The 23,764-nt window shown below is 33.2% G+C and overlaps 1 protein-coding gene across 3 annotated transcripts in view; it reads left to right on the forward strand.

The window, feature by feature from the left end:
- LOC121735849 overlaps nt 1-23,764 on the forward strand; it is a 274,574-nt gene that overhangs the window by 184,899 nt on the left and 65,911 nt on the right. The gene's annotated exons all lie outside the window — the stretch shown is intronic.

Consider the following 23,764-nt stretch of genomic DNA (forward strand, 5'->3'; position numbering starts at 1 on the left):
TTTTTTTTAAATATCTTTGGAAATAAACATTAAGAAACAAAATTGTTCGGTTAAGGAGATTTTAATATAGATTTACTAACAATTTATTCAAATAAAATGTATAATTATCCTAGTTAATACTTATATTTCGATGAAATAGATTTTTATCGGAGGTGAGTTTGTAAATTAATTACAGCCTTAAACCATAAACATTTTATTAAAACGTAATACGTTTTAATAAAATGTTTATGGTTTAAGGTATTTTAAATATTGTGCTTTATATCTCATATTTTTATCACTTCGTTATTATATTGGAACTAGGTAAACCGGGAGACACGGAATAACAAATTGGGGTTTATCCTCACCTTAAACTTTAACGTTGTTTATTGCAATATCGCACAGCAGCATGTATAATTTTTGCCATACAAAGAAGTATATTAATGCAGGGCCTAAAGTTCAACTACTTTAAAATTTTATCAAAATTCGTTTAGCAGTTTTAGTTTAAATATGGAGTGATGTATTGGGCAGATTGTTATTGATACTTAAATGATCAATTATGAAATTATTAATGCAAATAGTGAAATCGAATAAAGTGAACGTAATTTTGCAATTCTAACTAATGATTGGTTAAAACTTAAAATAAATTAATTGTAAAATTACAATTAACTTATTTTAATTCTATCAATAATGATTATTTATTACAAATATATTTCATTTTATACAAGATGTTAGTGTAAAAAGTTTTTTTGAGTTCCCAGCATTTTTTTTATAGAAAAAGTTGTTCATTTTGACGGGCACATTTGATGGTTTCAAGGATTTACACTAACACATAGTATAGCATATTGTGTTTCTAGTAATGGTTATTATTTTAAGATCTGATTAATTTTGACGACCTCTGTGGCTCAGTGGTGAGCGCGTTGGTAGCTCAAGCCGGGGGTCGCGGGTTCGAATCCCGCCGACGGAACAAAAAGTTTTCAATGTTCCTGGGTCTGGATGTGTATTAAATATGTGTATGATATAATAAAAATCTTAAATATATGTATAGTATAAAAGTATTAAATATATTTCCGTTGTCTGGTACCTGTAACACAAGTCCTTTAGGTACTTAGCACGGGGCCAGACTGACGTGGTGTGAAGCGTCCATAGATATTATTATTATCTTACAAAAATGTAGTACAAATTATAATATGTGCATACTGGTTTCTTTTTCGTATACATTTCTTTGAATGTTCGCATGTGTCCATGTTAACGCTTTTAACTGTATGTTATAACAATTTATGGTCAAAATATGATTTACGATTCGCTATCGATATTATCACATTGGTCAACTTTATGACTCTTATGCCTATAGTAATACAGTGTGTTATTGCTGTAGAATCATTGGAGAGTGCGCACAAATTGATAATAGTGATGTATAGCCCGCCCGCGGTCTTGATGCTTGATATGGATACATTCATATCACTCGAAAATCGTATAGAGTTGGAATTGTAGAACTGACTACAGTAGCTCCACCATGAGTTTAAAGTTATAGTATTTATCGATACTCGATACCGACTACGTAAATTTTTAGTATGGCAAATTGTACAGCGCCTCTAACGGTTACTTGCGGAACTAAAATCGTCATATTAAATATTTACGTAGTCGGTATCGAGTATCGATAAATACTGTCTATAATAATGTATTTTATTACCACAACCTACTAAGAAGAGAAATAACTTTCCTCCTTCCTAACAGGAACTCTTACCATGTAGGTTTTTTTATAAACGAGCAAACGGGTCACCTGATGGAAAGCAATTACCGTAGCCTGTGGACACTGTAGGACTTATTGCGACCAAAGAGCTGGTGGATGCTGCCCTACCCACTAAAACTCTGGTGCTCGAGAAGTTCTGATCGAGATCGGCAAGGTCTATTCTGATTCGACCTTGCTTAACTCGATTGCTGAACCGATTTTGTTGATGGCATAAAAATACATTGAGTTCCGGATTAGGACACATAATGGGATAATTATTCTGGTAAAATGTACGGTTTCTTCGCGATAAAGTGCTTCCGGCGAAACGAAGGGGGCATCTTATAGCATAAAAATACTTTCTTAGAATTAATTTTGTTTATTGTGAAATTCGACAATAGGGATGATGACAAGGTCAAAGATTTGCGATTTTTTTAAATAAAATAAAGAAATCACGGTAGAAAATAAGTGTTCCCAAATTTCAGCTTGATAGCATTTGTATTTTTTTTTTGTTATGTGCCTTCAAAGTTGGATATTCAAGTCAAATTTTTTTTTAATTAAATTTCTTAATATTTGTATACAATTCGATAACTTATGCAATTAAAAGCAACTTTTGTTATGAAACCACTTTCATAAACGCAATATTTAATATACCTGTCGAACAAAGTGGTCTCCCGATGCGTACAAACTACGAAAGTCTGACGTCATACTTTCGTAGCACTTTGTATGGAGCGTTTCGGGCAGGTCTTTTTTATGAGATATTTTAATTGTCATATTATCTTGCTGAATTTTTAAGCTATCAGAGTCATTCTTTCAACGATGTTTCTATTTTTGAAGGGTCTTTCAATTACCGATAAGAAAAAAAAATAGTCATCATGCCTATTAAGCTACTCAATTACTCTACCTTTCTATAGGGTGGTTTCTTACGCTGAGTATTGCGTAACTCGTAGCCTATAATTTTATACTCGGGTGTTGTATTCTAATAATATAATCACACTGTAATTATTTCTATTATGTGTACTTATAACCAAATATATGCAAACTATTATAGCAATTATAATAGTGCTTTCAAATCCGCATCCTAGAGTTACGATAGACTTTTTAGCCGTTTCGTCGCATGACAACTCGTCCCATATTTTTTTTAATTAAAATTGCAAATAAAAATGGATTAAGCCTTTTGGTTGATATATATTTTTTTATATTTTTAACGCATTGAACTGTTTTGGGACGAAATGCCGGCAACTCTACATCTATCATATATCTGTAATTCTCACTGATGTTATCAGAAACAACTGGTTACGCTTAACCCCTGACCTTTCATTCAAATGCCTCGTTATGCGTAAGTGAAAAATTGCTCGCGTCACTTTCACTATTTCTGACAGTTTGACAATCTGACTGACTGACTTACAATTTAATTGATAATTTTGCCGTTTATTCGTTGATTGATTGCCGGTGTCGGTGTTAAATTTGAAACGTTTAGGATACGTAAAAGATTGAAGATTACAAAATTAATTATGTTGTAACTGGCTCTTTTTTGAATAGACCACGATTTGAATGGAGTTGGATTGTTAGGAATGATATCCATTTGTACTTTAATGAATAGTATAGATGTCTTGCTACGTGCGACGTAATTCGTCTTTTCAAATTATTTGTTGCGAGATAAGAAAGTCAATTATAACACAAAGTCCACTGTGCCCCTAAATTAAAATTAAAAAGCCCTTTCAAAGAAGCATTTAAATTAATTTTTCGTTTCGTAACATTACAACACTACAAGCAATAAACAATGTTCTGTTGTCGTTGACCAGAGGCATAGACCACAAAATGAAGTAGACAGGCCAATAATAATGGATCATGTGCCAAATAATTATAATTATGTATATTTCACTTGCCGTGTATCATTTTAATTTAAATATTCAGTATTTGAACAGTATTTTTTTTAATTTTTGAGGATACATTCTAAAATTAAGCTGTCTACCACTATTTCGTTTAAATCGCAGTTTCGTTCTATGTCAGAACATTGCCTCTTTACACAATCTAAGGCAGGGCCAATCTAAGATTTCCTGGGAGCGATTGTTTCCTGGTATTGCCTGTATCAGTTCTGAATTTCTTCGATCTATGGGCGGGTCGGTTCCATTACACGGCGAGGTTGTCCCGGACATGTCGGGTTCATACTGAAATAATTTACTGCGAGAAAGTGCTGCGACAACGATTACATTCCGTTTCGCAGCACTGATATGAAATTAAATATTATTTATTACCTTTAGGACGTTATTGCTTGTTGCGTAGATAATTCTAGATTAAGCTAACTAAGGAATACCTACGACCTAGCTATATGCGTATTGGCTTGCTTTTACCAACCTACCTTTCATAGATTTCTTCTTTCAGCATATTCCAAATTTAGATGATTTACGTTTATTTTTGATACAATTTAAATATGAATTAATGCCATAAAATATCAATTGAAGTATGAAAAAATATAATCAAAATATTAAAAAAATGTAAAAAAAAATCTTTGATCTGAATATTTTGATAGGTATGAGTCTTTAATTGTTATTTGTTACCCAAGTTTAGATGAAAAAATCTGATTTATCTTGTGTTAATCGTATTTTCTGACTTTAATTTATGGTCATTTAATAAAATAAACACAACATAATAACCGTCGTACGACTTTTAAAGCTATTATTGTGTTTTTGCATGTGAAATATAAATTGTATTTACAAGATGACTCGGTCTTCTGAAAATAAAACTGCATTAGTACCATTGTTAAATGTAGAATATTTGGTTTTAATTTTGTCAGACGATTATTATGTATATTTAATTAGTTCTACATCCTATAAGTAAATTTATATCAAATCTTAAATTCATTTTAAGAGTTTTGAATACATAATTTTATTTAATTGAATGACATTAAAAATTTCGCCGTTCCGCATAAGTAATTTGGCGTGAATTGGTGCTTTAAATATTTCTGATTTGCCAGGGTTCTTTTTTGTACACAAAAATTTGTTTAAAAAAACTGAAAGTAAGTACATATACAATTTAGTTCAAGAATTATGAAACGTAGTTTTTGTTTATTCCTTTATACTTGCCACCTCTAAATGAAGAAATCATATTTTGCAATATTTTTTATTTGTCTAAAATTATTACAGAAGTAAGGTGCAGTATCAGAAGTAACAAGAGGGCGTCGGTGCCAAAAAACACTTTTATATATCAATATTATATTATATTATAGGTTCCTCTTACAGCATTAAGTACTAAAAAACCTTAATAACTATGAGTGTACTTAGTGTAATGTTACGGAAATGGCATAATAACTTTATACGGTATAATTATCCAATCATGTATCTCGCGTGTTAAATATCTCTTTGTTGTTGGAGGCCACGAGAGCGCTTAAATATTGCTTCTTAATTATAGTATTCGTTTCATAGTGTTCTTGATTTTACAATGCTATTTATCATGGGTTTTGTTGGTAAAGGTGATTTGTCTATGATAAATGACTTGGAAATTATTCATTTGAATGTGGTGTCGGGATTACAAGAACTTGCGTTGTATTGGTGTTTCGCCCGCAGGTACGAATCAGTGGGACGAGTCGCTTCAATTGAATTTATCTAATATTGTTTTTTTTCGTCCACTTATTTTCAATCCATACCTATATTATAAATGTGTTTATCTGTCTGCTTGTCTGTTATCTTTTAATGCACAAACCGCCGAACCGATTTTGATGAAATTTAGTCCCGGGAAAGGACATAGGATACTTTTTCTCAAGGAAATAGGATAACCGAAATGCTGCACAACGGAGTTGCATGCGTGATGTGTCTAGTAGCGTATAAAAGTGCTGATTTAACGCTAAAGTGCTAATTTTAGTTTGTAATGAGGTAACAAGTCAGGTGCAGCTTCCGGACTGGACCAGATTTGACCGGTCTCGATATCCTTTCCTTAGTAACAGATTTGAGCACCAGCTGCATATTTTTTACCTTCAAGGTGCGCTCACACCTGTCCCGGATAGGTAAACGCATTCTAAAGTGCATCTTAAATCTAGTGCAATAAGATTCGTTTTAGGTTTCAATAGTTTATATTTTATGGTAATAAATTAAAGGAAGTCTATAAAAAAAGTGTAGGTGTTTTTAATTTTGTGAATCTAGACGAGCTACTGGAGACAGGACGTTGTCGTAAAACTTATACATATATGAATAATGAAATATATACTTTAGAAACACGAAATCTACAATAGACAGTAGAATCTTTATTTTTCAATGTGTGTTTGTATATTTATTCTAGAGCCGCTATCCCCAACCTGCGGCCCGCGGACCGCTTATTTGTGGCCCGCGTGTTGTTAAACAATTTTAATATTCACGCCCACCGGCAAGATAACGTAAAATCTACGTGATAGTCGTTAATTTTTTTCCACTTTTAAATCGTATGTTTTGAAGAATGTAAATTTTTAAGTCTAAAAAATTTTTGTTGACGCCCATGACACCAAGACCAAAACATGTTTGTGGCCCGCATGAAAAAAAAAGGTTGGGGACCAGGTTGGGTTGCTCTAGAGTATTACGCCTAAATTAAGTATTTTGTTCCGATGAAGTTAAAAATTGCGTAAGAGTAGCTCAAAACATTGATGTATAATAAGCTATAGACATTAGTTATTTAATCTGTACTATAATTTATAGACTCGCTAATGACTCCTTTCCATAATTTTCTATTCATTAATACGTCGTAGTTTATCATCATTAGGTCAGTTTTATTAGTGAGAGTGAATGTGTCAATCAAAAATATTCAAATCTATAACGAAATTAATGATGTACGATCTCCGACCGGCCCGGTATCACACTTCGACTTTATTCCTATAGCAATAAAATTCAATAGTTGTAAAGTGCGAATACCGCCGATCGTACAATAAACAGATACTGCCGTTAGCTAATTATGATCTATTCAACGTAATAATCATCCGATTTGGATGACTTTCTAATTAGGCTGTTTTAGAACTCGACTACTTAAATAAACAGAGTCAAATAGAGGTTTGGTTTCTATGAGTAATCAAATCTATCATCTATGGTCGAAACCATGCGATTGTACCCTTTCAACTCATTTTGAACTATTAGTATAAACGAAAATATTAAACTCGTCCCAATTAATGTGCTAACACAATTTTTTGCCATATTGGTAGCAACTAATTAATACCGAGCTTTGCATAGATTTAGATTAGAACAAATTGCAACTGAGTACAGTAGTTTAAAGAGTTTTGTCACTCGCCTCATGGTTTGAACCATATCTAATTCGCTCATCAGTCACGTCCTAAAACCTAGCTACTGTTTCATAGAGTACCTATATTTCCGCTAGAACTGAATTTCATTGTGAATTTTGCATTACAATTCGCCCATCCGTTAGAACGGATGTAGACATCCAGAGCTGCATTAACGCGAGTTACAAATGACCATTTTGATGGAAGTTGTGTGAAAACAACAATGAGATAGAACAGTTAAGTTACTGGAACGTGACTCGTTAATTTAACTATGATTTGCTATTGTGATGTCGTGATAACTATGATAACTACGGCTTAGTGGTTTAACGATTTGTGTATCGTTACCATGTTTTATAACTTTACATTTTTTAACTTTTCTGAAAAGGCCAGGAACCTAACACCTAATATACTCGAGTGAATAATAATTTTCGGTTGAAAAAAATGTATGAAGAAATAAAATCTGGAGATTCGTCCCAATGGGACGAATTCTTGTGGTAGGAAATAAACTACATTTCCCTATCTTGGGTCGCAATTACTCAGACTCTCACGAGTTTTAAAATCTTTGTCTTAGGCCATAAGTTTTTGATTTTTTTAATGTTTGTTTATGAGACCTTGGTGTTTTTCTGCCGTAAAAAATTTCATCGAATTAGAAATGCATAGGCCGTGAAAGTTATTAAGTTGTGGACAAGATGTCTTCGGCTGACCGCTTTTTGTGCTGTGCCATATATGTCTAGGAAAATGTACCGTGCCCACCTATCTGCCCAGTGCTTACGGACCGTAGGACAAGTGTTTTATGGTATATTAGCTTTATTAGAATCGCTTAAAAAGTTGAAATAGAGTTGTTGTTAATTTCCTAGATGATTCTATAAATGTTATTAGTTATTGCAAGTTTGTCTGTTTGTCCGTTTTAAAGGATATGGAGACATTTTGAATTCTAGTAGTAAAGAATATTTTTGGTGCCAAAAAAATTTAAACGCAAGTCGCAACTCCAACGAAGCTGCGGGCAAGATTTTCCTAAAGCCTAGACTGGCTGGAGAAGAAAAAACCTCAAAAATGTAGTATTTAAAAACAATTTTACTGGACATAATTCGCTGGCCCCGGGTAATAAAGGCGTAATATCAAAAATCGTTTTGATCAGGAGAGACAAAATAAGCTATTTTGTTTATAGTGCAGCGTACAGTGGTCCAAAACAAATGTGTGATGTCTCATATGAAAGTTAATTTTTTTACCTATTTAACCATATCAAAATAATTGTAATGGTATACAAAATTATTAAAATAATTGAAAAAAGTATAATACAAATAATAAGCGATATTGTTTCAGTTGTAACATTGTTTATTGACTTTATAAAAACACCAAACCGCTTGAGATTTATGGCTGTAAGAACATAATACGACGTATTTTTCGCTTTAGATTTCGAGCGTACCAGCCGATTACTCCGTTCTTCTGGGGAATCTTACAGCGAAAGCTTAGTTGTATCGTATCTTCACCGGCTTTTTTAGTTATGTTTCATAGAGTAATGCAAGAATACAGTTTTAGTCGTAAGAGAATTTTCAATTCAATAAAGCTTTTGTCATTTATTATACTCAAAATATTATTTTAAAAACATGAAGTAAATAGGGGTGATAGACTAATACTTAGAGAAGCCAAAAATCAAATAACATTAAAAAGGGCGTAACCGGCGTTTACCGCTTTGTTGCCCGGGGCCAGCAATATCATGGACAAGGAAAGCCATCTCACTTTGCACTTATATTTATGGTGATGTAAGCACTAATTATGCTCGATTTGACCAGTCAGCAATGGTTGAGATGCAAGTAATTGAGTTTCACGCTCTATTAGCTGTATATTACATAAATACGTCAAGCTGTTTTACGTAATTTCATGAAAACAGCACCCAATAGCTTGTGACACTATTAATTGGCGTGAGGCTCTTAAGAGTCCGGGTGCCATCGCAAAATCGTTCATATTTTTCGTATGTAAATATTTTGCAGTGAATCTTTGTACAGGAACCTAGGTAATTACTGTCTTAAGCTAAATAATAATTCAGATATGGTAAATATTCTCGTATAGGAAATTATCTTGGTATTACGTTTGTATGAAAACTGCGATGGCACCCGGACTCTTAATTAAAATGACCTCAGCCAATTTTACATGAGGTTTGGAAGAAATAATAAAGTTTATTTTGAGCAGAAATCTAATGATTTTTATGTCATTTTTTTTAACCGCGTATGTCTTCTAACTTCTTATTTAAAGTTAAAGTTGTAAAAATTAAATCTTAAAACTACTTACATTGCGTAAATTGCGTAACGTTATTTATACCAGCAAAATAAATAACGTTACATAGAAAGTACCTTTTATGTACTGATAATAATAATAGTAATCGTTAGTGCCAAGCATCAAGCAAACTGCCTATTTTTTATTTCCCTTTTTTAGTCTACATTTAATCTGATAGCCATAGGCTATTTCGTGGAGTACTCACAATTAGACTAACATCAATCAAGTGTAATAAATTGTTCTAAGAACACAATAGAATGAGACCTTGTTGATTTTTTGTAGGATTTATTCTAGCAGGAAGCTCCGGGTTTTTTTTTTCTCGAAAAAGCTATTTAGATCATATACTTAATTCTTTTGTAAAAAGGAGGACTTATTTACTTTATTGTAATTTGAATATTTGTAAATGTAATTTTTTAACCAACTTCCAAAAAGGAGGAGGTTATATTATGTTCGTCTTTTTAGTTATTAAAATCGGTGGCGCAAACGCGAGAACAATGGAAGATCCTGGGGGGAGGCCTTTGCCCAGCTGTGGGACAGTATAGGCAAAGATAAAAATAATACTAAAACTTTGTAAAAAGATTCAGTTATGACTTATGAGGTTTTATATGTACCTACTCTATGACGAAATAAACTAAAGAATAAAATATCCATAAAATATATTAATGGTGACTCTATAGGGTTCTTTTTTCCTAGCTGCTATTTTAGTAAAGTCTTGTAACATTGAAATTTTGACGTGGGAGAGCCATGCTTCGGCACGAATAGGCCGGCTCGACCGGAGAAATACCACGTCCTCACAGAAAACCGGCGTGAAACAGCGCTTCCGCTGTGTTTCGCCGAGTGAGTGAGTTTACCGGAGGCCCAATCTCCTACCCTTTTCCCTTCCCTACCCTCCACTATTTCCTTCCGTACCCTCCCCTATTCCCTTCTGTACCCTCCCCTATTCCCTTCCCTACCCTCCCCTATTACCCCTTAAAAGGCCGGCAACGCACCTGCAGCTCTTCTGATGCTGCAAGTGTCCATGGGCGACGGAAGTTGCTTTCCATCAGGTGACCCGTTAGCTCGTTTGCCCCCTTATTTCATAAAAAAAAACATTCATCTCAATGACGCAGAAATTGCATTGATGATAATTTAATTTAAAACATGTAGAGTTCTTATGTAAAACTTTCTTTTAATTGAAAGGCTTACATTACGTACAAGTAATTTGACACAGCATTATTGTAAACGTCGAAGTACTTTTACTTTGAATAAGCAGGCACAAAAGTAGATTTTTCATTAAAAAAAAACTTTTCACAAAAAGTAGATTTTCCACTTTAACATTTGACAGCCCTACGAGTAGGATAAAATCGATTTAAGAATTAAGACCTACCGAATCACGATTCGAAACTCGCATTCTCCATCATGATGTAATCGATTGTTTTTACCTCTAGCAATATTTTCAAGGTAACGTCAACGACCTACTAGTGTGGCCAGCTAATAAATTATACTTCCGATGTGTGTGACAAGTGACAACACAGCAGTTTTTGACTTACTGTACCTTAGTTTCTGGAAGAGTTGTCCTTTTGTTGACTTTTATTTATTTTTATATTTATATTTGCTCTATTTTTATACTATTGTGCGTACTAATGAAAGTATTTTTTATTTCAGGTAAGACTTATTGTTGATTTTTAATGAGAAACGAAGAAGTTGTACGAGATAAACTTTAAAACGTGAGTTTTTCATATAATAATTGACTTATACCCGGTTATTACGAATGAAATAATAGTATTCAGCTCCCAACAATAAAAAAAAGTTTAAAAAAAAAATTGCGTGACCCAGAGTTCGAGCCCTCTCATTTCGAATTTGGAATACAGCAGCTAGGGTGATGATTGATGGACAACAGCCCTTACTAACTATAGGTTTTGTACTAGTTCTTACAAAGATCCATAATAATTACAAACATCCATGATTACAAACATTTTTAGCCAATGAGCGCCAGATGTGCTTTCAAGTGCTTTTCGATAGCAGCAATTATAATTTAAAAATTATGCTTACTTAATGGCATATGGCTTGTTAATCATTTTAACAGTTTTCATTTGTTGTGGTTATTTTTGCACGTTTTGCATAAAAAATAAATAAATATATCTATAACTAGTTGTCCCGGTGAACTTCGTGTGACCTTCCCTGTACCTATAAAATAAAACCTTCCCTGGACTTCTACGAATATTTTAAGACTAAAATCAGCCCAACCCGTTCAGCCGTTTTCGAGTTTTAGCGCGACTAACACATTTGGAAATCCATTTTTATATATAAGATAATATTAGTTGTATATATAAATAACCTTAGATGTTCTTTATTATGCGATTGTTAGATCTATTTAAATCTTAGAGCATAGTAGAGCAAAACTTAAACACATACTTAATCATTTTAATCATGTGTACTAGGTTTTAATTATTGATTATAATTATCTTAGTTTAAATACAGTTTCGTACTTCGTACGGTTGGCTCCAATGCTGCCAATTAAAAATGTTACACAGAATAATACAATGGCAAGTTAATTTCGTCGACTTTAAAATCCTTGTTTACTGTTAGATTTAAATTAATTTAAACTTATTTTTATTACGGTACTGCAATCTCAAACTAAATTAAGTTTAACCTCACATTAAGTTCAGTCTATTTAGCCGGGAACCCCTCACTTCGCCCCCATACAAATAATTGTTTGTCCGTCCATATGTTCGGAAGCTGCGCGACAGATGTTAGCTCAACGAGCGGTTTAACATCTAATGTGATGACATCTAGATTCAATTACCCACCATTTTGTTTTCAATTTCATTCTTATGGCTAATAAGTAATATCACTCTTGATAACTTTAGCTTCAAAAAATACTAGATCAAAAAGACGTTTAGATGTTACGATGCTACTGATAGACATACAGACAGACAGACAATCAAAAGTTATGAGATCCCTGTTTTTACGACGGGGGTTAATACTTAATAGCAGTGGCGGACTTAGAGAGTGGCGAACGCGAATGGTAAGACCGCCACTGGCTAGTAGAATAATAAAACTTGGCATTATACCCCAAATTTTGGCTATTTTTGGCATTCCAAAGATACTGATGATATCTGCCATCATTTAAATTAGTTTTCCAACAAATTGATGCAAATTTTAATATGTAAATGACTATCCTTTTAGTTCTTGGTCGTAAAAATAATTATAAATAATATATTATGTAGTATATGTATTTCTGATGTTTTAAGATTTTGAGATAGAGCTTTTGATAATTTTAGACAAAACTGCTTAAAAGTTTCCGTATGAAATACATTTTATTAATTAATTTATACTCTTTATATTGTATACATCTAATTTCATATGCATGCGAAAGTTTTTTTTATAATATTTTAGTATTAGTCATCAAAGAAAGAAATCTCATACGATTCTGAACCTTGAGACAGATCATAAATCTGAATATTATTTACGTTTATGAAAGAAAATTATTCAAATCACGATTTTTCACAACCAAAATAACTAAGCATGCTAAATGCTTTACTTCTCCGTTTTTATATTCTTTACTATTTTTGTCATGATAATACCCACTTCAGTTTTTGCATCTTGCCAAATAAAAAAAAAAAACAAAATTAACAACTAAGTACAGAAGCGTACCATCTTAATAAAAATACAACAAAAGCTATTGTATAATATCCAGTAGTTCACGATTTCACCATTATGTCACTACTCACTACTCACTACACTCTTGAACTCCGATGCTTTTAAGATAGCGGTGTCTTCGCACGGATAACATCTATGTCTACTATCAGTGTCAATATCATAATTAATTAAGTGGTAATTGTGAAATAATTGATTGCGTAATGCTTTGTGAACTTCTTTCCAACTCCCATTATGAAATATCCAATGGCAACAGGCTTACTTTTTTGAAATTGGCAGGGGCGGATCTACTTAAAGGCTTTTTGGGCTGCAGCCCAGGGGCTGGCTGATACAGAGGGCCCCCAACCGAACTGACACCAATAGACGATATTGTCAATAATAAAAATGATCTAGAATTCAAAAAAATCCGATGATAAGGTTGGCAACACTGCGATCAATCAACCCGTGTGCGCATGTATCAAACGGAACGAGGAATGAGGCATTTTCTTATTTTTTGATTTGATTATCAAAATGGCAATTAGTTGAGTAATTAGGTAGGGCCCCTAAGAAGTATTAGCCCAGGGCCCCACAAATTCAAGGTCCGCCCCTGAAAAGTGGAAGCAGCTTCTAGGAGATTTTGGGTGCAAATTATTTAACAAAGTCAGAGCAGAAGCCTATTATTTTAATTGAAGTGACTTTAATTGCCTCAACTTCTACAAAGCGTTAAAAGGGCATAAAGAAGAAATTAATGACAGTACCATATTTTCCTATGTACCATCGCAGAAATTTATTCATATACAGACCAACGTCATTTGGTCGGATTATGTCAATTCAATGTGATATTCTATTAGCTGGGTTTGACAAAATGCGACCAATTTACGTAGGTCGGCCATGTCTAGATGAATCAACTTATATGAGTAAATGAAATTTTCATTCAACAATCTAAATCTCTACGGAAAGGATTCAGTAGAAAAGAACACCGATAGGATTAAATGAGGATTAAATATTTGAGTAACTACCATGCACTGAGATAAAGTTACAACCAATAACCAGTTAAAAACAACCCGATCAAAGTTATCGATTACGCGGGGTTGCCAGAAAAAAAAACAACTTTAAAATAAGGGTTCCTTGCTTTGTTTACATCCAGTGTAAATGTGTCATCGGGTTTTTATTTACATTGTTACAAGATACGTTACTTATCATAGGGGCGGATGTTGGAAATCTCAAATCTGTCTTCGGTGCGATCGCGTACGAGAGCATAATTTGAAAGTGTGGGTGGCAGCGTATAGAGCAGGGGTTCCAAAACTTATTTTGTCTACTGCCCACTTTGAGAACAAATTATGTTTAGGCGCGTGGGGGCGCTTGCTTCAATTTAAAATGCACCCAGATGAAATAAATCACCCCCCCCCCCCCCCCAAGCCTCTACATAACACCTTCATTTTTTTGGGTCCCACACCGCCCCCCTTTAGACCTTCAGCGCCCACAATCGGGCGTTATCGCCCACTTTGGGAAAGACTGGTATAAAGCTATAGAAGCTTTGCTTATAATTGTTTTTAAAATTGCTTCTAAGAAGCAAGTAAAGAAAATGAATAATAATGAAATTAAACAAGGTGTTTCTGGTTTCTGCCATCTTTTCTTGCTTAAGCTAGTAAACGGATTTTGATGAAATAATATCATCGTTCATCCCTCATAAAGCTAATAACTTAGACATTTTATGCAGCGTTTGTTGTGTTTACAGTTCGACAAGGCATTATAATATGAACGTGGCGAGAAAAGGAACTAAACGCTTCTATCATAGAAAAACGTCATTTTTGACATGTGTTTGACAGTTCTCCTTACAGCAGCGCTCCCGTCAATGTCACCCACATTCAAATAAAGCCTTGTTGAACTGTATTTGAATATGCCAGACAAAAACAAAAAGACGGCTATCTTTATAATAATATTATGATAGAGTTGATGTTTATGACAAATCCACACCCAATTTCATCTTATAATAATTCTATTCGACGTTGTGCACACGTAACTGGACACAGGCAATAATGTTTATTGTTACACAAGAGGAATTATCCAACAATCGAAAATATGCAGGTTGTATCAACGATGTTAGTTATTTGATTTCCTCGGTATTATCTAACGCTATCGTTACATGGCTTATTAAAATTTTAACATACAATAGTATTGACCAATGAGCGTGAGCCTTACAGAATTATTGACCAATCAGCGAGTCGTGAGGCTACCGGGAAATACTGAAATATGAAACGTTCTAGGAAGAGTTAGATAAATAACAGTCATCGCCTTTAGTCAGCAACATGAATCAGTCTTTATATAGTGGAAATTAATAAAAATAAACATTATAATATAAGCGTTTCGAGTATACACTTTAGTATTGAGAAGTTAAATAGGCCCATGAACAAAAATAGGTACTCCAAAGAACACTAGATGCTAGCGATGTCCCAGACTTCGGAAAAGAAAGAATGAAGTACGCAAAATTATGTGCCTTTTAAGTATCAAATAAGGCATTAGGATTAACTATTTTTCTATTGTACTTACCCATACCCAATGCAAGTCTCTCTTTATGTCTATACGTGATGATGACGAAATTATATGTTACAATATCTACTACAATAATTCTAAGCCAGGATTATAGACCCTTAAAGCACGAACATTTAGCAATAGTAGATGATTGTTTTGCATAAAACCATTTGACATTTGATCTCACATTTCAGCCACCTGAAATACCATATAAATGTAAAACAGGACATTTAGAAAGTTGTGACAATGCTAATCGGCACATTACAATACAATACGTCGTTATGGCGAATGCTAAACGCTAAATGCCCATTTGACCAATTTGAAGTGATTAACCCAAAACCTAAATCCGCCACTGCATTTTGTTTCACTCATAATTCGACACTTTCTCTCTGATGGTTAAAGAGATTGCCTGCGGCTGAAATTTTGTCTAGCGAAAATGTTCGCAATAAAATACATAGTTTTGGCTATGAGCGGGGACCCTAGAGTCTAGACGATCAATAATATTGCACAATAAAATTGATCGTCTAGGACCCACTTGTGCTCCAAGCGGCACCAGCCAAAACATTGCACTTTAGTATCGACGTTCAGAAATGTTTTTGTAAAAAAATTACTCTGAATAAAAAATATTTTGATTTTGATTGACGAGACAAGTCGATATTATATATAATTATATTTTTTATTTTTATATATCGTTTATCGAAACAGAATAATATTTTACAATGTGCCGTACCACGAAAATAGGTAATACCACCAAAAACATTTCATGTAAAATGTTGCCAAGACGACCATAATATATAAGGTTTGCTATGTGAAAAAGATATGAGATCTAGAGCCAAGATTCTGGATCTACACGCCCTAACTCTACCGACCCTAACTTCAACAAATTCTACATATCAGTGAAATGTATGGCTTCGCCGTTTCGCTACCGTTAAATCCAGTCGAATAATATTTTTAAAAATTTGTATTTAAGTTAGATAAAGCGATAGTTAAAAGTTTTGAAACTCCTAATCTTTACTGCTAATTAATTGAATCGTTAATAGCTATGTAATCTGTGGACATAAAATATTATGCTACTGTTGATGAAGTAAATGATTAATTAAGCAGATCTATTAGATACAATCTAACAAGAGATGTCAAATCATTGGTAAAATGTTTTGTGATTGATAATAATACCCCCAGTTTCGTTGACGGTGGCCGGATTCATTGAAAACCAGGCCAGTTACGCAGTATTAAATATATAGTGCCCAAGCGAACTCTCTATTCCTTTACTATCATAATCCAGTGGGACGGAAGACCGACTTTTTACATGCCCATCCGATGGATCATCTAACATCTTACATGACAGACAATCAGATGTTCAGCCTACATTGCCTAACCAAACTTGGAGAATAACACGTTTCCAACGCGGGAATTGAACACACGACCTTCGAGTCAAGAGCTTTGCATTATTTTTTCAACTATAGGTATTTAAACCTTCGATCGGGGATTCTCGGAAATGCTATTGTATTCTATTGTTGTCGCGATCACCGGTGCTCTTATGGGGCTTGAAGTATTAAAATAACGGCATCTAAAGTGTACATTTCACAAACGTCGAATATTGACACACATCTGGGTGAAATTAAGACCGTTTTGCGTTTAGTTCCGGTGTTAATGATGAAACTTTCGTTTTTAATTGTTATTATTAAACGTTTAACCTTAAATTAAAACATTATGAGTCATTTCTACACATTTCTATTAAAAACCATTGGTTCGATACTTTTCTCTTCGTTTTCGCTTGTTTCAATTTTTATTCCAAGATTAATTATATCGGAAATATGCCAAAGCCTTGAAAATTCAATCTTATAACAAAAATGCGTTTTTACATCTACATCTATTCTTTATATTATATCTTGTAGAAATTGAATCATCAGAGTTATTATGCCACTTAAAATTTCATCCTCGCGATAATAATCTTATCACTCTTGCATTCAACTTATGATAATCTTTAGTAATGCAACAGAAATCCCATTATTATTTAAAGTAAGCTCACAATAGTTTCTTAACAGTTGCTCAAGTAGTCCATTGCTCTTGGCCCTAATTCGTATCAGTAGACAGTAGCCTGATTCCACCATTTTATCTAATACTAGCTGGCTCGTCGGACGTCGTCTCACTTTCCTTCTAATATAAACCTTCCCTAGACCTCCACGAATATTTCAAGACTAAAATTAGCCAAATCGGTTTAGCCGTTCTTGACGTTTTAGCTAAACCAACGAAATTTTAAATTCTTTTTTGCTTATATGGATAGATTATCGTAGCCGGTAATGTTTCAATGCAGTTTTTAGTAAATAAAATAACAAAATTACAAACCATCATCAATCGTGTTATGTTTGATAAAAACTCCAAAAGTCTGCAATTTCACGTTTGATTAAGGTATATAAGAAATTAGAATACTATTTTGCTATTTCAACCGAGCTATATCAAAGCGTTAATGTCAGATTGGCATAGCAGAATCGAGGTGCACCTACCAGTTCCTACTGTCCCACTGTACATACTCTTACACAAAATATCCCATACTGAGAGACAAACCTGGCCATACTGTTACTAAACTAGATTATAATATAATATTTATGAGATTACAGTACTGTAAATGGTGAACAGTGACATATTGGAGTTACCAAACGACACTGACCTATAGATAGCTTAAAAGCTGATATAAAAGGTAGAGTAAATTTGGAAATATAGATGTAGGTTTATTGAGTAAGTATTACAGTAACCCAAAAAGATAGACAATAAATTAGCAAAGTTATTGTATAAATGAAATAACTTACTCTATGCAAGAACTGAGCAGGTAAAAGATGATGTTGCTACTTCAAAAATAAAGCTTGATGATATTTATCGAAGAAAGAGATCCTAAAGAGTGAATAATGGAGAGTAGTGAAGAAAAGATCAAGAAACAACGACACTAGAACACGGTACACTTTTCACGATTCGACCTTCATTCCGCACTATCCAGTAAAGTGTTTGTTTCCATAAAACAACTATTTCGATTTCCACACAATCTATCCGAAATGGCACTTATCAACTGATAACTTAATAGCTGTATAAATTGTAAAGGCGTATGCTAATGCCTTAACAAATAGCGGATATGTTTTTGTTCGTTCAGTACTATTTTACCCTCAAACAGCCTTTATACCACCAGCATAAGGCTTAAATTAACAAGGGAAAATAACTTTTAACGGATACATAACTCTTACAGCTTCATGGTGGTAAGTATGCTGTAGTTGTTTTCGTGACAATTTCTCTTGTTAGTCTCTACTGGTGCTAGATTGGTTGTTAAGTTTCTGACATTTTTATGTTCAAAGTGTTTTTACTGTAATAATTCATTTAGAGAATTTTCTACTATAATTCCTTTATAAAAAGGATGTTGTTTAAATATTTGTTAAAAATGAAATTTGCTTCTATGTTGCTATTTGAGATCTCATTCTCGTCCATCAACTTTTTCAAAACATCTAACTAACTCTTACGCCAATTTTATCTCTAACACTAATTTTAACTTAAAAAGACAAGGTCGTGTTAGATTTATGGCTTCCTTTGAATCATGTAATGGTCATATAAAGACTAATAGGTACTACGATCACAAAGACTACGTCTAGGGTTTATCTAGGTCAATAGCATTTGAAACAAGAAATTCAAGTCCTCACGCTGAACTGATAGAAAACTGACTCATAGATGAGCTCATAAAATGTTAAGATGTTATTAAAAACGTTCCATCCTTCATTAAAAGGTTAACAGTGTTTGTTTTTTGTGGGTTCCTTTCAATTGATATGACAGCATTTATGTATTAAAAGACCTTGTTATTGCTGTTACAACTAGTGTAGTTTTTAAGGTAATTTAATTATTAACTTTTATGTTACTGTAATTTATCTTGTGGTATAAAGACATTTGCAGGTTAGTGCAATCGAAATAGATTACCATATAAGGCATAAACCATAACGGTTGTGGGACAAATTGTGTACAAAGTGGATCTCGCGGTCTGTGGTTTGTCGTTCAAGTTGCATATTATTAGAATTACAAAAAAACATGAACGTTAATAGAATAATAATAAATTATTAAGAAATAAAAAAAATATAAAACAAAACTTTTATAAGTGCCAGGAACCACAATGCCATGATATTGAACAGATTAAATCACTGGAAGTTGCTCACGAAATAGATGAACTAAATTGTTCCAGCACTGAGCAGGCTGATGACGATGAACAATTGCTAAGAACACTGTTGATCATGTTAGCTTTCTAACAAAAAAAAGTAAATCAAAATCGGTCCACCCGTTTGGATCCTACGATACCAGTTACCACACATAAACACAGAGGCATATCAAACTTATCACCGCTCTTTTTTCGTCGGGGGTAAATGCATAATTTAGAATTTTCGATGGTCGAATATCAGAAGGTTCGAAAACGTAAACAAAGATTTTATTTAAGTCGCATTATACAACATTAGGAAAATCAGATGCTAGATTTGCAAATAAGGTATTCGTTAAACGAATTTAATATCAAGGAAACCCGAGGCATGTTCTGTCAGTCATGTCTTGAGGTTACGTAAACTTATTGCTAATACTATGCTATATTAACAAATAAGTACATATATCAAGTTCTTGACAATTAGTAGTCAAATTGATATTATATTATTTCTTATATTTTCATCTTAAACTAAATAATTTAATCGAAATATTCTTATTTTTACAGAGCGTATGTCGTCATGTATCTACCATTATTACACTCCTACCCGTATTCACTCCTTTTATGCACATAATTCACAATCAAGCTTAATTTAATGAAAGTAGAGTTACCAAAATGTCATAATGAAATTAAAGTCACTTCCGCTTTAACTGTATTCTCCTATTTAACTAGCCGTGGGACGACACAGTCGTTAGAATTTGTAGTTCCATTATGTTTATGAATGATAGGAGAGAATGAAAGCTTGCTAGGACCAAAAGCAGAGAGATATAAGATGGTTAATGGTTGTATAGAATTCTAGCTAAGCTTATTAACCAAGGTAATAGAGATTATTTTTTAATAGGCATCACAGAAGTTAACCAAATTGCTTTGGGAGAATGTAAAACTGTAAAAAATATTTTAATGACTAAAAGGTTAGGAAGCATATTGTCAATTTTCTAATAACTGCTTTTCAGTTGATACTGCAACAGACAATTAGTATATAATCTGTAAACAAGTGAAACTTTAAACTATTAGACATTATTGTTAAAAGTGGTTTGACATTCAAGGACGTAACACTAACATAAGTAAAACGTCTGTAATCTGTATACAAAACCTGGATCTTTTTCTTAGTAATGGACTTAAATTTTAGATGAAATCACATAATCTAGGGCACAATTTACTACTGGAGAAGCATGTGGGTGTGATTAAACGTAATTTAGTCAGCCGAGGTGAACAACCTGGCTAATTAAATGCTAATGATCGTGATAGTGATTGTGAAATGCATTGTGTACCTCTGTGCGATTTCGCAGAACCCGTTGCAAGTCCAATTTAAGCCAACAGAAACGTTTTTGGAGAATAGGAACTAGATAACTTTTAAATCTATATGCGTAAAGAAAGATGTAGAATTTGCTAATACACTATATCTATTTAGGTAGATGAAACTAGAACTTTTAAATGTGGATGTTATAGTTCGAGTTCAGAAAAAATAACTATTAGGGAATATCAAAATCTGACACGCAGTATGTAATATCTATATTTTAAGAAAGTATAGGTAAATACTAAAAATAGATGTAATTTGAAGAGCACAAACAATATAAAAATTTGCGGCTACGATTTCTGATGCTTCCGCAATATCTTTTTTGTTTGGAATATCTTCTATAACTCTTAAGTCTTAATAGACTGGCTTCTTCACCGCAACAGGCAAAGTCGCCAATTGACTGATATTTCTGACCGCAGTAATCACAGTTCCTTCAGCTATTTTACATTGGAGTTTCCTAAAGTGATCCTTATGTCGTCAGCCCAAGGGCAGCCTAGATGTAAAAATAACTTTGAACGGACCATATTATAATTATCTGTTATATAACAAGCGTCGGTTTTTGCATTTCTTTCAACATCATTACTTCATTTTACCTGTCATCTTATCCGTCATTCATCACGAGGTGATCATGACTCGTGATCATTTGTTTTTTGCGAAGTAATCTGTTTCTTATTGGCTCTGATGTCTTATTTTCCAGTTAATATGGAAGTACATTTAAGTGTCTACATAAAAACTGTTAGTTTTTCCTGAGATCAACTACAGTTCAATTTCTAATGAAGGTCGCTTGAACCCTGCGTCTTTGAGAACAATCTCTGTGATTCTACTATTAACATCGTCGTTCTTTTCTGTGCGATGTCTATCAAACAATATAGCTATGTTGAACATGCTGAACATTCGTCAAACGACTGACCTTTGGAGTAATGAGTCAGAAAGCGCTTGTTGTTAATTTAAAATTTCGTAAAAATATCATATTGTTGGTCCTTGTAATTTTAATATAAAACTAACTGGATCAAACAAGAACTAAGAAGCACCAGAGATGAATATTAATTACAATTATCTGTCAAACTCTTCATTAAATTGAAGTTTATTCATCACTAAATGTCTCTCGAGCACGGTTGTAAAACATTCAGTGAATTTTATAACTTGCTTGCGTCTGTAGTTCTAACACTAGTCACACTACATGTGCTTGCAAGCTTTGTTCCCTCAATTAAAGCAACATCTGCCTCGTATGTTTTTATAGCTTCAGTTAATGACCCTTGTGACACAAGTGCACTTATTGGACGTGGAAAATCATCAATTAACTCGATGACTTGTGAAAACGGTAATGCAAATTAATTTTTTGTTCGAATCGAAGACTTCGTACTGATGCAAAAAGCGTGGCCAAAAACAGGTCTCCAGATCTGTTTGGGGCTCTTTTGATAATTTAAATCACAATTTGAGATTAATGTGTTACTATTTCTTATACCTGTAATATGTACTATCATGGCTGTTCAGTCAAATAAACATGGTGCTATAATTTACTTTTGAATTTTTTTAAACATACAAAACCTTAAAACAATGACTTTTTCCCAACAGTAGAACTCTCTATTTGCTTTCAATTTAAAAGTTACATTATTCTCTCACAAAGCTGCCAGTATACGTGTTTGTTTGGGCAATGAATTCCAATGCACCTGGTTACAGTCCGTTCAGAATTCTCCGTCAGTGTTTCTAGGAAAATGGTCCTTAACACCACGGCTTAAAAGTCCCACCAGAGGTAAATAACACTGGACGAAACTTCACTCAAGTACGCTTTTATGATGTGTAGAATTGAGTATACAAAACTAAATTAACCATGGAATTTGAAAGGGTTAAGGTGCTTGAACTGTGTGCAATTATTAATTATTGCAGGGAATTCTAGTTTTAATACTCACTTACATAAGATTAACTTTTGCTTGCTAAGAATAATTAATCATGTGTGGTCTTGTTTTGTTTCAGGTATTGACGCTTTTTTATTGCTATTGTGGTATGGAGTTGAGTGCGTGAGTTTATTTGAAATCAGGAATTTTAGGCAATTCATTAATTGTATGCTTTGAAACATTTATAACTCTAAATACATTGTTGTTATTTTTAGATTATTAAATTGAAATGCTGAGAGCATTCCAATTTAATTTTACCAAAGTTCGTACTAAATAAATAATAATCGTACAGACATATAAAATCTTGTCTCAGGCCCTAGGCACCTAATTGTTTTTAGCAAATGGACCCTAAATAATATATTTTATTTCATCTTTTTTTACACTAAAATTTTATTTTTTCACAAGAATTTTCTCTACATTAAGTTCAGTAGGTCAAGAAATAGAAGTATCACGTTTCTATACAGTCATGCTATTAGAGACAGTTATGGGTAATGCATCTGCAATACTATCTACATAATATTATGTGCTCTCTATCACTACGACTGATATATCCTCGATTTTATACAACTGTACATCAGTTGAATCATCTACAAAGATATTTTGCATATCATGAGCTATGGTCACAGTGTAATTTTATTATGCTTTCATGTTATCTAAAATCTCAGTATTTTTTTCCGTCTTCAAACTATACTTTTTTTCTTTATTTATTTTTCTTTTTATCTTAAATATTAATTAAACAATTTTCTTCCTTGCAGTAAATTTTATCTTAGCTCACTTATTTGGCAATACATTAATCTGTTGTAACTTTACGATTTTTGTTCGCTGGCTTTGACCTACAACGTATCGCGTATTGCATTCGTACAAAGCTAATAATTTGTATTGGCATTTACGGTTTGTAATATTATCTTCAATTGTAATCCATACTTAATCCATAAATGCGAATGTGTGTCTGACTGTCTGTTTCCTCTTCACGACAAAAACCGCTGGACCA

The sequence above is a fragment of the Aricia agestis genome, chromosome 18 (genome assembly GCF_905147365.1).
Source record: "Aricia agestis chromosome 18, ilAriAges1.1, whole genome shotgun sequence".
Taxonomy (NCBI): Eukaryota; Metazoa; Arthropoda; class Insecta; order Lepidoptera; family Lycaenidae; genus Aricia; species Aricia agestis.